This window comes from Pecten maximus, chromosome 5, assembly GCF_902652985.1.
Source record: "Pecten maximus chromosome 5, xPecMax1.1, whole genome shotgun sequence".
NCBI classification, from domain to species: Eukaryota; Metazoa; Mollusca; class Bivalvia; order Pectinida; family Pectinidae; genus Pecten; species Pecten maximus.
In genome coordinates this window covers 29,473,196-29,491,312 of record NC_047019.1, presented here as the reverse complement: position 1 = coordinate 29,491,312, position 18,117 = coordinate 29,473,196, and the positions used below count along the sequence as shown (strand labels likewise).

Below are 18,117 nucleotides of genomic sequence, written 5' to 3'. Positions count from 1 at the left end.
TAAATATTACCTATATCTGACCTACCTATTGTTTTAGTGTTCATTATTGTGTACATAAATCTGACCTATTATCTTCTACTGTTACGTAAATCTCTTGATATGACTTATTATTCGTTGTTGGATACTTTATTAGATGTGACACGATGACCGGGAACATGGACGTTCAGCCCCATCAATCAACCAATCAATCAATAAATGGCCTTGCCTGCATTCAGCGGTCCGTAAGATTATAAAAAGATTATCGTTTTCTTCTTTAAATGAATTGTTGATATATTTAACCTCCGACTGTTTGGTTAAATTATTAATTTATTAAAACAAGAACATAAAATATTAATATTATTAGATTTATATATGTAATATTCACACTTTTCAAAGTAAGTAGACATAAAAATTCAAATATTGAGCATTTTTCATTATTAAGCAATGAAACTTGAAAAGTTGTTAATATTAATTAAATGCCAATAATGTTATACAAAATAATGATATAAAATAATGATAACTAAGATAATACGATATAAAATATTAAACTATGTATCAATTATATACTGAGTAATTAGACATGAAATAATGATATAAGATAATATGATATAAAATATTAAACAATGTATCAATTATATACTGAGTAATTAGACATGAAATAATGATATAAGATAATATGATATAAACTATCATACAATGTACCCTTATTATACTGAGTAATTAGATATGTAATGTTGATAAGGACAAAGTATTAAAATGTGAAGAAGTAAATATGTAATACAAGCGCTTCTACATTGTTCATTATCAGGTAACAAAGATTTTTGTTTTTGTTTGGTGTTTTTGATTATTTTTTTATTTTTATTTTTTTGCGGTAGTACGAAAATGTAAATAGAACAGGATATTTTTTCGCAGAAATCACAAAAAGTGGACCATATTTTTCTGTATTAATTTATTTTCGATGTATCTACTTTTCGTAGTTTTATTCTACCCTAGAGAATAATGAATAATAAAGAGTTTGATTAACCAACCATAACATTAATGTAAGCATGGTAAAACATAGGTCCCTAAGTGACCATACATACTTCAGAGTAATTACTTATTTCTCATTATTGATCTGGTAATAGGAATGCTTTTGTTTGGCAAAGGGTGGAATAGCTAAACACGTGGTTACATTATTACTATTTTCCATCAGTGAATTCTGTGACTTTTATATTACCGAATGTTGGATACCGAAGTGACTTGCCCAATGTCGCGTCTGACCGATTTCGTTATGTTAAAGGAAACTCTTTACCTAGTAGGTGATCATTTATGACTAGATTCGTTCGTCAGATAAAATAATGAATTATTTTCGTTAATTGTTACCTTTTCACGGGTCATATTGTGAGGTTTATGCTGGATACCAATGTGATAAGATAAACGGTTTTATATTACAGATCTGTAGCTATATGTTCCTGTAGGAGCGGCGTGATAACACACAGAGCTGTTAGAATCGTGTCTTAAATGATAAAGATATAGCCTCGCTACATGTAAATAAATATACATTTTCTTATCGACTTGTGCTCGTGAGCGTGAAAACTGATATGGATATACTTACCAACGTCTTCTTTGGGGGTTAGCGGTGTTACATAACAAATGATAACCCCTTTAAGTGTTCCGTGTGTAGAAATTGACCTTTCACCGTTTGCGAGATGTATCCACTTGACAAAAGATACGAATGCACTTATTCAATTAGGCTTATCTCGGGAACCAATTAAATTATCATAAATAACGGCGGAGAGGACTTATATTAGCGAGTTTAGAGCTCCTTTATATGAAGTCAAAAACATCATCAAATTTAATCTGGATTTCAAATACAATTGAGCCGTGTTAAAACAAGATTTTTTCTTTAAGATTATGAAAATTGTGCAAATTGAATTATCCCTATGAGCAAGTTGTAAAGGATATTTGTAAAGGCATGTATGCTGGAACCTTGGGAGAGTTGTGCGCACGTGATGGGTGTATTCGCTTACTCAGGTCCAGTATTAAGGTTCAGTATCACTCGAAGGAAACGGAAAGTGATATTCAATAATTCAACTCATAGTCTATTAAATATCGCAGTTTTGTTTTCAAATTGGTATTAGGGAAGGAAGATTAACTGGAAAATTTTCAATAATTTGCAGGGTGTCGCTTACTGACTAGAGAGATAGACCCCTGAACATAAATATTCCCGTCCGAATCATGGGCTTCTTTCCTGACACTAATAATGGTTTTATTTATTCATTTGGGTGCGATCCAGGTTTAAATTTAAATGAGAGTTGTATGTGCTGAAATATAAACTCACAAGGCATTATTCTATTCATAAATTATGTTTTAACTTCAGATTTCAGACAGGAAATTTATGGATAAATGCCACTAGAATTATCAATAATCCAGGATAAATGTCACTAAAGACAACAAAACCATGCATACATACTACAAAAGTGGCATCAAAGCAGAACAAACAGTTATATAAGATGTAATCTCGAACATTGATCCCGTTTGATCGTCAGTTCTGAGAAAATGTGAGAAGAAACTGTTAAAAGGATTTAAAAGCATTGTAATGATAAATACCTTATCTTTCTAACAAGTACTGTAGATGTAGCAGAGACATATGAATACATTTAAGTATATAAAAATCGTATTTAAAGCGAAATGCTGGGTATGGATCTTGTAATCATTTCCTCAAACCGTTACTGTTATTGAACTACCTATGTACGATTCTTATAAAATGTATGCGTGTCATTTCTAAACAGACTGAAGGGAAATTATTTATTAATATGGCGAAAGGCACTGGATAATTTTTTTTAAAGAAAAATATTTCATAAAGATTCCTGTCAGTTTTGAAACGTATCTGCTATTCTTTGTTGTATGTTGATAGTGTGATGTCGTTTCCTCTAGTTTTGAGGTTGTGATATTTATGTATTGTGTACATCGTTTCCTCTAATTTTGAGGTTGTGATATTTATGTTTGTTATGTACATTGTTTCCTCTAGTTTTGAGGTTTTGTTTCCTCTAATTTTGAGGTTGGGATATCTATGTATTGTTGTGTACCTTGTTTCCTCTAATTTTGAGGTTGTGATATTTATGTATTGTTGTGTACATTGTTTGTTGGTATTGTGTACATTGTTTCCTTGTTTGTTGGTATTGTGTACATTGTTTCCTTGTTTGTTGGTATTGTGTACATTGTTTCCTTGTTTGTTGGTATTGTGTACATTGTTTCCTTGTTTGTTGGTATTGTGTGCATTGTTTCCTTGTTTGTTGGTATTGTGTACATTGTTTCCTTGTGTGGCATTCTGGTATTGTTTCTTTGTGTGTTTTACCGTGTGGAGTATGTATGAACAAACAACTTCTTTTTATATAGAACAGTTGTGCAGTACAAACTTGGTGACTGCCAACAAACCAAGGATTGTGACGGGGTGATGTGTACTCCTAGTGCTCTTAGTATACAGTAGTAGCGAAGGATTGCCAGAGTGTTGGAACGCAACGGGCAATAAACCGCGATTTACTGCCCTACAAGTTACCTCATTAATACTTCTGCATTAGAAGCAAGCAAACCAGAAAATCGCACATTTTTAAAGTCTTTCTTCAGATATGATTTCAGTAATTTACTATGTAATTATGTTATGACTTTCGGGCTCTTTGAGCTTTTCATGGCCGGTGCGAACATTAGACGAATACTCATTACATTGTCGATGGTTCCTTTTCGCTGTATTGAAAGTCCAAATGTAACGACTTTGCTAAGTCCGTATAATCTGTCACTTATTTATTCCCACTTACCCACGAATGACAAGCTTCCAAGAGGAATCTCGCGGGAACGACATTTCCGCAGGGGGTCGGGGATACCCCCGGGGATTACGGGAAGATAAATCATAGTCTGAGCGGAGGGGTAGTGCCCGTATATTACTTACGTGTGGGAGAATGTGAGGCGCGTTGAAAGGCTATGTAATACTAGTGGCATAGAGTACGTGTAGTATATAGAAATCCGAATGTATTGGTGAGAAAGTAGCGAGCACCACCGGCTTGGACGAGCAACAGAAAATTTAACATGGCAGGTCCACACATTAAACGTCCACTTTCTATTCTGATCTAATTAAAAACTAACCCCACCTTTGTTTTTTTTGTGACTTTATTACTTAAAGTATGATAACAGATGGCCTTAGTTTGTGGAATTCAAACTTGTTAACATTGCTATGTTAAAGTAAAGTATTCTACACGCCCACATTAGTATAATAATAACAACAGAACAACACGATAAATAACATTAATGCCATAACATGATTAACACATGATTCCCCTCTCTCAGTACATTTTATATTTCCACATAGAGTTTTACCATAAAGTCGAAATAATGTTTTCTCAGTAGAAATAGCGTTTTGTTATAGATTGTTTAGATACATTTGAATCAGATACGACGATGAACATTTTATATAATAGGTGTTACCTCTTAAGGGAGTTCCAAACAGTTTCACCTAAACTTAACGAGGAAATAAATACATATAAGTTAATCATTCTATGTTGGTTTGCCGCAAATAAAACCATCTTATCTCATGGGAAAGTATAAATTACCAAAAATATTTATATTGATGCATTAAGTGAAATAATGTTACTCTGTAGAGTTTCCGTATCCCACTGAAGAATTTTTGACATTAATTTTGTTAACACAATGAGTGACAACACCATTCTGACCAGTAGACGGTTTGCTTTCATTAACGAGTTTTAATTACCTCTGGGAATATGGTCGTATTTCACATATCCCTTCACCTACTACCATTACATGTCGGTCTGACGCGTGCTACTGTTAACGGTGTTATTGGTGGGCCAGTCTAATCAGATCGGTGTTTAGGGAATATTTACTTATCGGGGTTGGATTAACCCGTAACGGTGTCAGAAATGGCAGCCCCCTTCCACAGCATCACCTAACTCCTTAAATTTGACGTCCCACGACTAAAGTCGATAATAAATCACCGAACAAAATGACCCAAGAACTTGTTGAGATATAACATTATTTTAACATCAATAAGGTAATCATTGACATGTGATTGTATTTTATAGGATACTCATTACTACATCCACAGTGGTTGTATAAAATCTCAATATACTCGACATACTGATAATGTTCTATACATCAATATTCCCCGGCAAAACCATATAATATTCTGAGGAACACCTTGAATTTTCTCTAGCATTCAAATTTCTAAAACATCAGGGAAAACAATAATATTGTGAACATACCTCTGATTTTTAGCTGCAATCGTCTGTTTTCCTAGGAAAATGGAGCATTTATTCTGAAAAATTTCTCGAACAAGTATCATGTAAACCTAGGGGGGGCGGGGGGGGATTTATACAATGCATTTTGATAGAAATCTTAATTTTCCCCCAACAATCATCAATATTCCAAAGAAACGAATATTCATTCGAAGAATTACCTTGAATTTTATACAGGAAAATCTTTCCAATTTTTCAGCCAAGATAAATATTCCAAGGAAAACTAATATCTATTCTGACAGATATGATATACCTTGAATTATCCGATAAGCATCAAGAAAAAATAACAATCTGAAGAATTTCTGAATTTTCTTCAGCAAACGTCATTTTCCCCAGAAAATGTGGATATTTTATGTATATCTTGAAGTTTCTGCAAATACAATTGATGTGTCTATGGATTTCTAAGACAATTAACTATTTCTAGTATTAACATCAATGTTCCCAAGAAAAAGATATTTTGGAAACATTGCTGGCATATAGTTTGTGAACAATATGTTGATTGAAATTGGAAAATAATGCCTTCTGGAAACATCAGAGAAAATGTTCCCTTCACTACGGGTATTTTATTATAAGTTGCTATATTTAATAAACTGATATATCATAACATACGGTTACATTAACTGAGGTAAATTAAACTAACATAGTCTATATTTAATTTACTCAGCTAATTGGCAAACATATGTTTTGATGATAAAAAGATATAACAGCTCTTGTTCTAAAATGTAAATAGTATTGCTCGTTGGTGGAAACCTGCTACTGATCAAAGTCCATCGGTCCAGGACTATCTCGTTATCTACCTTAATGAGATACAGGTACCGCGATACAAGGTAACGCGCATCTGTAAGGTTAGCAAGAATATCAATTTCCCCTATACACCAGAACCGAAACTTCATTGAATGATCAAATCATATTGATAATATTTTCTTGGTTTATGAAAATTGAATGTAATTGGGGAAATGTATATTTCTGTTGTGCGAGTCTTTCCGTCGTTAAATACACATTCCGTGTTTTACACTGCATTTACTTAAAACTATCAACATTTATTGCTATCAATTTCGTAAATAAGATAAAAAGGGGGTTATAATAAGCGTTCTAGATAATACAGATTTATGGAAAATTCAGTTAGATATTGAATTATGAGGCAAACAGAGACTGCTGTCCAGTTTGGTGTTGACATGTTCGTGTTTCCCTTGTAGCAATAAATGTATGAACGAAGGTTCGGAATTTTCAAAATCTTGGAAAACACATTATCGCATGGCAGTCAATAACTAGATGAGTGACACTGGTCCAGAATAGAAACACGCCCAGTCCGTACGGTGACGATAAGATAGTATTTTAGTTGGGCGACAGGTGTGGAAAGTAGTCCGTGACAAATTAATGCGCCCTAACGACAGCTCAGATTGTCTCATTATAACTCCTGTCAGCGCGGAGTGTATTAGTGACGGCACACTTCCCCCAATCCCCGTGGAACGATCTCTTATCCAATTTATCACTTATTTATCTTGAAAACGACAAATTTTGGTAATGAATGTGAAATCTTAATTGTGTGTAGGGGTAACTGCTCTTCTCTCTGTTCTAATCATCCTGATTTCCAGTATATACTAGATGCCGGACATTCTATTCCCTGACCGGAGAAGATTGAGTAATTAATATCAGTGATTCGGTAGGTATTTAAATGTCATGGTCCGCTAACGGTGCCGACTGTTATACAGACACCAAAGATTATATAAATATATATTTAGATCTATTCGTTTCAAGCTCATTGCTTTATCGGAATTTAGTAGATTGTCTTAAATATTTTAAAACAAATTGATCGGGGATGAATGCACAGTATCAATTTCGGATGGGATATATAAAACTAAGGAGAAACTAAGAAAAAAGAAACCTGGTGTAAGATTGAGGAAGATGTCGTATTTAGAGGCCTCTTTGGGATCATTGGATATTAATTATGAGGAATAGTGTGATCATATGTTAGCCCAATGATACAAGAGAGAATAGTGCCAAAACACAAATTAACAATATACAAAATAAATACACAATATACCAAATCTTAAATACAAAGACAAACCAGAGCTTCCTCGGGAACTGGAGAACACTAGGCAACATTTCTATAGCAAAACAATAGCAGATATATTAACTAAACAGAGAGCTTACGTATGTCACGAAATATATTTCAAATAAACAACAAAACATTTGTTTTAAAGTTTTCTTTCGTTTATTCTTCGTTCTTTTCACACAGCACACACCCTTTGATTCTCACAGTGAAATATACAGCCATATTTATAACAATGTTCATAGAGAAATACACATCAATTTCCATGGGAAAAAATATACATCTGTCATGTTGAAAATAAGCAATAATAGTTATATATACTAGGTAAAGTTTACCAGACACCCCACAGGACTGGTCGACAGTAGTAACGGGACATATAGCAACCATTGGACCGACTACCTGACCAATCTAACAACGCAGATCCACTTGTAACAAATGATAAGGTTTACAACGTTCGTCACACTAAATCGATTGTTTACTTCAGAGTTAAAATTTAACTTATGTGGTAAAATAAACATCAATGACTTTAGTTAGCGTATTTACGTATGCAAATACTGTTTGGAGACAAAGTTCCGATTCCTATAAAGTTATACGTATAGGAATGCTTAGACCTGCAATTCAAATCTATGAAAACCGATCTAGCTTGTTTTATCTGCCGCCCTACTGATGGAAGCAGAATGAATCAAAGACTTTCAGTGATCAGTATAAAAGTCCCTGCTTCATTCCAGGAATTTTAAAGGTCTCTTTGAGATAGAAGCGTCAAAGACGTAACGTTTGTTGGATCTCTCTGTCCGAACTTGACACTGTTCTGGGCGGGAGCCATGTCTGCCATTTGTGACGTCACCAACGTCATAGAAACCAAGCTTTTACTTCACGGTGTCCATTATATTTAGCATATATTGTTTTATGTGTTTCAATACAGGTATGAAAAAACATCTTGGATAAAATGAAATAATCTTTTAAAACACAAACGATGAAAGAACATCTTGGATAAAATGAAATAATCTTTTAAAACAGAAACGACACATATGTCCTTGATACAGTTGTTCAACTTTTAACGAAAACTAACGTTTTGTAGATCCTAACTTACTGGGTTTGATCCTATTACAGTTTGATCCCTACTTGGTTAGGATTTCATCACTTTAGACACTGACCAATGCCGGCCAAGTGGATATTGGAAAACACACAAACCTATATACATTTGTACAAGACCTATATGTTGGATTGTTTTAACTGTGTGTCACTACACCTGACATGTTTGGTTTGAGATATGGATACACCAGGTTGCTGGTGATATGTAATTGTTAAATGAAGATTATCTAGTTGGATGAAGTCAATACGGGGAGGAATGTTTATATCAATTAATTTATAAAGTTAGTCGTTCTGTATGCTTTCAGGAAATGTCTTAACATTAATACCAGGTACATCCTTAGATCGTTGGAATTCGGTGTCCACATCTCGAGGAATACGAGATTTGATTGTATACTATTTACCAGTACAGTCTGCAGATAACATGGCACAACACCATAACTATCACCACTACTTGGACGGTCCAGTTATCACCACTACTTGGACGATCCAGTTATCACCACTACTTGGATGGCCGAGTTCTCACCAATACTTGGACGGTCGAGTTATCCCCTAATACTTGGACGGTCGAATTATCACCAACAGTTGGATGGACGAATTATCACTAATACTTGGACGGTCGAGTGTTATCACCAACAGTTGGACGGTTGACTTGGACGGCCGAGTTACTTCTCGACCAAACAGTCTTCCCCTTTACGTGGTCTATAACGAAACTATTGGGTACCGTTTCCTGTATGCAAGTGAAATGTAACCTGTCACACAATCATGTGGTAACCAGTTAACCCTGGTACGTACCCACATTTATGTGTCGAATGAATTTATCGCACGAACGTGGAGTCACGTGTCCAGTAAATCCTCGCAGTCTCGTCCATGATGACAATGATGATCATAATCAACTATTGCGCGTGAAGAAAATGGAGTCACAATCGGATGAATCGTATAATTATAAACACCAAGAAAGACCCATGTGAGATCATTGTCACATTTTGTATGCGCACTTGACACCGGAAGTTTGTCTTAGACGTTGCTGTGACGTCACCAACACAGTTCTCGTCGTGCCGATTGGAGTTGGTACTCAAGGCCTGTAAAATAAAATGGCGAAGGTAAAATACTATGATTCACAGCGGAAGTTGATTATATCCGTTTGATAAAAATGGAAAATGTAACAAAATCACAACGAATACACTTAAGATGTTACTTTGCCTTTTGATTTAGTTTCGGAAAATATATGGTGTTTGATTTAGCTGAAAGAAAATACTTTTAATCCATTCTTTAAAATTAATATGTACTTCATATATTATTTTGAATGCAAAATATCTTCCCTGGAAAATCCATCTGTCTGTCTGTATGTCTGTACAATACAAATGCAATTGATGATGTTGCACGACATGTATTTATCAAACTTGGTTGATTGATTCAACAATTTGTAAACTTAAATTTAACTTAGGCTAAACTTTCTTGTACTGATATGTCTTTGTTTGCTGTTTGTTATACAAAGATGTTTATGTTACTACTTGGCATGAGAAAAACTCTCCAAATATGTATGACTGTATGTTTAATGTATTGAACCACGTATATCTATGGGCGGTAAGGATTTCGGAATAAACTTGAATTGAGAATTGAGATTGATTCAGTAGACATCGACAACAAGGTGTCGCAATCCAAAACAAAGGACTAAAACAGGATTTTAAACTAAACAAAGGAGGTGGTGCATAGGAGGGCTGAATCGGCCCACGGCGATTTTTTTCCCGGAAACATATTTTTGTCAAAAGCATAATATCCCCGATTATGTGGGAGGAATTAATTTCCATTCCTCAATGTATATATTCTTTTTTTGGTGATTTCATTATTTCCCCCCATCAAACTGCATAAGAAGCTAATATTTTGACCACTAATTATTTTTATTTCCTATTTGTGAAACAAATTCACCCCATTTGTTTAAGGTTTAATTTTGTATATGAATCATCACGCTCCGTGACACTAAAATTAAATTTCAGCCTAATTCGAATAAATCTCTCTTTTTAAGAATATTAAGTCACAGAATTTACACAGATGAGGAATACAATGACTTTATAGCACCAGTTTTATAACACGGTATACTTACCAGAAACAGTACTCTCAATATTGGTTTTGGATGGGAAATCCATCCCTAATCTGGAAAGTCCGTAATAGCCACTAGATCCGCTGAGGGGATCCATGTTTTTTGAAAAGTCAAATTTAGACGGTCTGGAATCATAACTGGAGGGAAACACAAGGGATTGATAGGGATTGCTGAGCTTGCTGGAGGTGTCTAGGGACGAGTATGACAGACTTTGTCCGAGGTCCGAGTGTCCGTGGGAGGGCAGTCGATACGGGCCAGTTGTTCTGTAAGGAGTACCAGGAGGGACTGAAGTACGTGTCCCGGGAGTAATCCAGGCCCGCCCCCTGAGGACCCCAGAGGATTTGTGGTGGCTGGGGGACGGTAGGAACTGTTCCAAAATGATGGCGGTAACTTCCGGTGGCACATCAGTGGTTTGTCTGTAAGTAACGTAAATGTACAGGATATATAAGATTGTGTGTAATATATAAATACAAATCATGTCAAAATCCGCCCAACTTGAAATATATCATATATTATTAAGGTGATAGATTTACATAAGTTTCTGAAACACTTGTTTCTATTTCCTATTCTTTATATTCAATTTTGTAACTATATATGTTTTGAAATGCCCGAATAAAAACCAATAAACCAATATCATAAGTGCACTTAATTATCAACAATCACCTGAAAATTCTGTAAATCCGTCTTGGAGCATTAGCTCGTGCGTGAAATGTTTAACTGAACTCAATACAAATCTCAAACTAATAAATCATTCAACATCGGCCATATCTTATTTTATAACATAGATACTGAAATGTACATTTCCGTTGGTCTATTTTGTTTGTTTGTATATTAATGATATTTGTGGAGATGATTTTTATAAGTTGTTAAAAACTTGTGCCCAATCCAATTGTGTCTAAACAATAATTAAGATACGTTCAAATCAAATCAATGATTCACTTAAATCTATACCAGGAGAAATAAAACTAATAATAATAATAATTCGACATATCATTTAAATGGTGTGATTTAATATATCAGTAATGTCTGACTTTTGATTCTCTGTAAGATTTTAACTATTTAACAAATGTACTAGATTTTCTCGCATTAAGAAACTAAACAAAAAATATTTGAAGTTATCAACAAATACCACGAACAGTTCAAACCCATCGAGCCATTCGATGGCCTGTATCTTTCAGCGTCAATAATCAACAATTTTATATCTTAACGTCATTTTAAAAATCAAACCATCGATTAAACAAATAATACATAATTATGTAAATAGACTTCTGAAATTATTTATTCTATCTTGCATGATTTGTAAAACAGAACGACAAAGTGAAAAATTATCTATCTTTAATAATTTTCATCTAACATAAGTTCACCGTTCATCTCTCGGTTCAGTGATCAGTATATTATGTATTTTTTCTGATATGATTTTATCTATCTAGGACCTGAAACATAATACAAATGTTCAAGTTCTTCATTAACTTTGAGTCTTTCGACTCATCAGTATCCTACACATACACAATATACAAATTTACAGAACATTGACAACATCGAAAAACATACATTCGTGCCAGAGACAATATACTCGGAGAGTATAACTATGTTAAAGAAATTCTTTTGACATTTGCCGAGAAAATGTTCATAAGTACATTATTACCCCAGCGGTGTTAAAGTAAACTGTATCTTGTTAAAATACCGATCATGTTTCTCCATTGTTAGAAGAGATCACGATACGTATATATATATATTTATTTAAGGTACAATTCCACTTATCGTTACTTGTATCTATCATAGAGCATTCGTATTATACCACCCGTGAGTTTCAGTTCGCGTCGCTTCTGATATTTATTCCCAAAACTTTGTTGTGGATCTCGATTTACAGAACTCGTCCAGCCCCTGAAATCCTTCACAGAAGTGAAGGGAGGTGGGGATCGAATGTTCTGAAGGCCCCGGGGAGTCATGTTATGCTATGGTGCGGAGGGTAAAGTTTATCAGCTGTTCGTCATTAATTCTTGCTAGGTGATAATTGACAAATACGATGCCATAAGTCTTATCGTTCGTGAAAGCTTCCATCGAAATTGAAGCGAATAAGTTAGAATATTCTGTAAAAATGTCGTGTGTTTAAGCCGGGGACGGCTGGGGTTTGTATGTTCACGTGCTCCCTGGTATAGACATACAGAAAAATGTATTTGATATGGTACTTCGTCAGCGGGTTTGGATGGTAATAATAAAACTGTTGATCTATGATAGTATTTTTTCAGTTTTGTAAAATTTTTATTCATCCTTTTGCATATTGTGAGTACATAAAATACATAGAAAAAGAATTAATTATAGATACAGTTTTACAGCAACATAAGATCGTTTTTTGTGAAGAGCATCAAGTGTGTCAATGGTAAGGCATATATATATAGTGAACAATGTTTAATGGCTAATAAATATACAGTACTGAACAATTAAGATAAAGATGTACCATTGTTGAATATATATAGCTGACAGTATTAAGAAGTTGATAAGTGTACATATATAGTATTGAAGAGTTATGACATATATATGTATAGTTGACCATCACTTACATAAACTGACGATGTTGTATGATTGTATAGTATAGAATAATGAAATTTATGATAATATTAAGTTATCACTTATGACTGTACAATCAATATGTGTAAAACGTTATACTTCATAGGAATGATTTGTATAACAAAACAGTGTAATCTCGGACACTTGACCCCTCAACCGTGAGTGTAATATTGGACTTGCATGACCCCACAACCGTGAGTGTAATATTGGACTTGAACAGGAAATAGCTCCATTGCACCGTCAGAATAGAACGAACAAAACGAAATACGGCATTGGATATATTATCATTAAATATATTATCATTGAATATAGTATCATTGACTGTATTAATATATAAAATAATAACATGTGTACGATTAAGTTATTTTCACTCATTATGATGGGGTGTTTTATATATATATATATATTTCCAAGTTCGTATCCGAATAATTAATTACCACATAAAAAAATAAATGCATACATGTACATGTACAACAGAAACCATAGACGTTTTGTAAACATTGTAATATATTTACATTATTTGTAGTGATGATTGACCATAAACCATTAAATTAATTATCGTGAAATCAACTACACATTTGTGTTCTGTCTAATTATCAACAGCTTCATGGTTTTATCAATTTGATTATCACCAGTTTTATGGTTTAACGACCACCAGTTTTAGATGTGTAGATATCACCAATTTTAGTGTTAAAGTTGTCAACTACACAACTAGGTTGTATCACTCGTTTGATGCGGGGTTGGATATTTAAAATAAAAAAATAAATAAACGCACCTGTTTTACGGAGCGGCGTCGTACCCCGGTCGGCGGTGAAACTGCTGGGCTGACTAAGAGCACGTGAGAAATGTTCGTCCACGACTGTGGCAGTGTCCCCGGTAAAATAGTTTAATAGAACACAATTCGGATTGACGTATTGGGACGCCTTAGGCTGACTCTCCATATCGACGTCGGCATTCCTAGACACGTTAAGGTTCACACTCTCCGGGATACAAGGATAAGAAGTGCTCGCGGGGTCGTATACCGGAACACTACCAGAAGAACCGTATTTCTGTGGAGACAAAAAAAGTAATATATTTTATAAAATGCTTCAATCTTTCTATATAAATAAAATACAATAAACAAATTAATATTGACGTCATTTTAGTAAATTATTTGATATCGTTTGAGGAAAAACACTCGTCAGAAAGTGTTGCTATTTAAGCATTGTTAATGTACTCTGATTAGTAATCTCCTCTCGTAAGATCGTAGGTTATCAGGAATACAATAGTTAGAATTAACTTTGTTCTTTGTCAGTACAGAAATAATATAAACATGTAAAATTAGTAAAAAAAAATATCTAAACAGATCAAATTAATTGATTACACATTAAATTGTTTGACACCGTATCGACCGTATCAGATCATACGGAATATTATGTACATGGAGATCGTTCACTGTCAGACGGTCGGTACCATTTACGTATAGTCCATCGGTTTATTCGAATGAATATATTTGCCAATACTCACAAGGCGAAGAAATATTTACTACATGTATTTCTCAACAAATCAGACCGAGGACAATTTTGATAAGTCTTTCAGTCATGATTCCGAAATTATAATCCTCAGAAATTTTTCGTCACAAGACCATCATTATGAAATCGGACTTATTCTATCCCTGGTAGTGCCGCGGCTAAGTTATAATCCACGTGGGATCTAAGTAAGAGTGACCGTCAGATCAAATACACACGAAATAGACTTTCAATAAACCACCGAAACACCAACATTATAGATACGGTCTCCACTATCGAGGATTGGCGGTTATAGTCGCTTATAACCATACAACATTTGGTTTAGGTATCGGTAAATATTTTTGCACATCGTATGAAATGAGGAAAGAAATGACCGTTATTTCTGACTAAAATCTCAGACATGTCGTGGAATTCCTGTTGGTATCGGAGAAAATATTTACCACAAACGTTTTACGGATCATGCCGTGTGTTACCCTACGCGCGTGGACCGGCTGGTATGTTTGTTCAGAAAGCGGAACTATGTGATCAGAAAGCGGAACTATGCGATCAGAAATTCCGAGTTTCTTTTTAAACTATTTCCATTGGCACGTGCTTAGTGAGGAAGCTGAAAGAAGAAAGAAAATCAATTTCAAATGAAAATTCTTTTTGATGAAAATATTTGAGACTTGCATGCATACTTACCGATATGTCATTGGTGGAGGTTTTATGTGGAAAGTACGGCGGGTATAGCGGATGCATCATATCGGCACAGTTACTCATTCCGACGGATCCAAACTATTCAGAAATGCATTCTCGTGGAGTTTCTACCATTCTATAGCACATAACCTGTGTTTTTCTTTCAAGTCCTCAGAAGTAACGGAATAATTCAAGTATCTTTCTCATTTGTCGAAATCCGATAAGCTACATGTCAAAATGTGCACGCGAGCCACCCGCGCGGGATATTTGCATAAATCTGACATGTGTTGGTCCAATCATAAGTGTTGATGTATGCAAGCCTCGCCCACTTCTCCTCAGCAACAGTGACAGATAGAGATCGCGCGTCACTGTCGCATCACTTGCCTGTATAGGACGGGGATGGAGCCTCGCATCAGTGTACCTGTGATAACAGTATCACGTGTATCAGGTGTAAACATCACAGGTGTTAAGGTATCAGGTCGGAAGTTGGAAACATTACGGGTGTAAATACACCGTTATAAACACCACAGATGTAACTATCACATGTGTAAATAGTACAGGCGTTAACGTATCAGGTCTGAATACTTCAGTAAATATCACGGGTGTATGTAACTGTCGTAGGTACAATCGTCACAGGTGTAAACATCACAGGTGTAAACATCACAGGTGGAAACATCGCAAGTGTAAACATCGCAGCACGGCTTCAATCACCACACGAAAGCTGTACACATCTGAGATACAAAAATTACAATACAATACAATGTATTTTATTGAAGTGTCACATGTCAGTTTTACATAAAATATCATATGCGTAAACATTACAGGTACAGACATCACAGGTGTAAATATGTAAATATTACAGATACAGACATCACAGGTGTAAATATGTAAACAATACAGATACAGACATCACAGGTATAAATATGTAAATATTACAGGTACAGACATCACAGGTGTAAATATGTAAATATTACAGATACAGACATCACAGGTGTAAATATGTAAACAATACAGATACAGACATCACAGGTGTAAATATGTAAATATTACACATATAGACATCACAGGTGTAAATATGTAAACATTACAGGTACAGACATCACAGGTGTAAATATGTAAACAATACAGATACAGACATCACAGGTGTAAATATGTAAACAATACAGATACAGCCATCACAGGTGTAAATATGTAAACAATACCGATACAGCCATCACAGGTGTAAATATGTTAATATTACAGAAGTAAGAATCACAATTTTAAACATTGCGCGACTACACTGTGTATTGGAACAAGAATAATTTGATTACCCTGTAGAATACAGTGCACTTTAATTTAACGTGGAAAATTATAAATACTAGTAATTAGAAATTGCTTGTAATATATTACTGATCGACATCTTAATCTTAATTACTAATCCTACACAGTTAATAATTGGCTACAAAATGTACCTCTTCCCAAATAAACTTTTAGAAACACTAATTTCTATCCATACTCTCCTTAGATAGGGTAGGCTATATTGGTGAACATCCAAATATGGTAAGGCACGTGTTGCTCAAATCTTACACGTCCGGCGTGATTGTATCTAAGACTTCACTGCATGTAACCAGTAGCATATCAATTAACACCGTTTCTTAATTAATAATTAGGACATAACCGTTAAGTTTGCTGTGAGGCCTCCCACACCCACTCGCGGAGTTATATCGTAAAGATAACCGATAACCAGGCATGTGTCTTTCACGACAGAAATAATCCATTTCTAAAATATTAAGTAAGTAAATATATATCCAACATTGTAGAAATAAAAACAAAATAATCTAAAATGTGAAATAAAAAGTACAACAAAGACTACCTATCCTCCTTTGTATATCACAAGTAGATAAGGAAAGCTTTAGGTCTGATTCCTGGACAAGTCATATACTAGTAGTATAAATCATGATTGTAATATACTGCACTTACCGGACTGCTGTTTATCGGGAGAGGGAGTAGGGAGGGGGGAGGTATCGGTTACACAGCCCGGTCTGGTATGTATTAACACTGTCCTACGTTCTCATGAGAGTGATATGTTCAGCTGTACAGCTCCCGTACTCTACTACGTAAAACACTTTATCAATGTATAGATAGATAGGTCTATAATTAATACGAGGATCAGTATAATTAGGTTTGTTTACAAGAATGATATAAATACGATATATTGTTCTGTAAACCACTTAACCATATCAGCTAACTGTATCTTCAACAGAGCACAGATACGATCTTGGAATTATACAACGAATCTGGTCCTTTTTTCAGAATCATGGACACAACAACCTTTTTTCAGAATCATGGACACAACAGAACCTTTCAACAAGTGTTGTCGTGGCTATCGTAACGATTCAAATTCTACCCCCGGTGTTGTCGTGGCCATGGTAACGATTCAAATTCTACCCCCGGTGTTGTCGTGGCCATGGTAACGGTTCAAATTCTACCCCCGGTGTTGTCGTGGCCATGGTAACGATTCAAATTCTACCCCCGTGTTGTCGTGGCTATGGTAACGATTCAATATTTTACCCCCGGTGTTGTCGTGGCTATGGTAACGATTCAATATTCTACCCCCGTGTTGTCGTGGCTATGGTAACGATTCAATATTCTACCCCCGTGTTGTCGTGGCTATGGTAACGATTCAATATTCTACCCCCGTGTTGTCGTGGCTATGGTAACGATTCAATATTCTACCCCCGGTGTTGTCGTGGCTATGGTAACGATTCAATATTCTACCCCGGTGTTGTCGTGGCTATGGTAACGATTCAATATTCTACCCCCGTGTTGTCGTGGCCATGGTAACGATTCAATATTCTACCCCGTGTTGTCGTGGCTATGGTA

At 35.0% G+C, this 18,117-nt stretch overlaps 1 pseudogene; it reads right to left on the bottom strand.

Annotated features, from left to right (window-relative positions):
* Positions 1–7,457: 7,457 nt before the first annotated feature.
* Positions 7,458–15,459, bottom strand: LOC117327749 (annotated as a pseudogene).
* Positions 15,460–18,117: the final 2,658 nt, after the last annotated feature.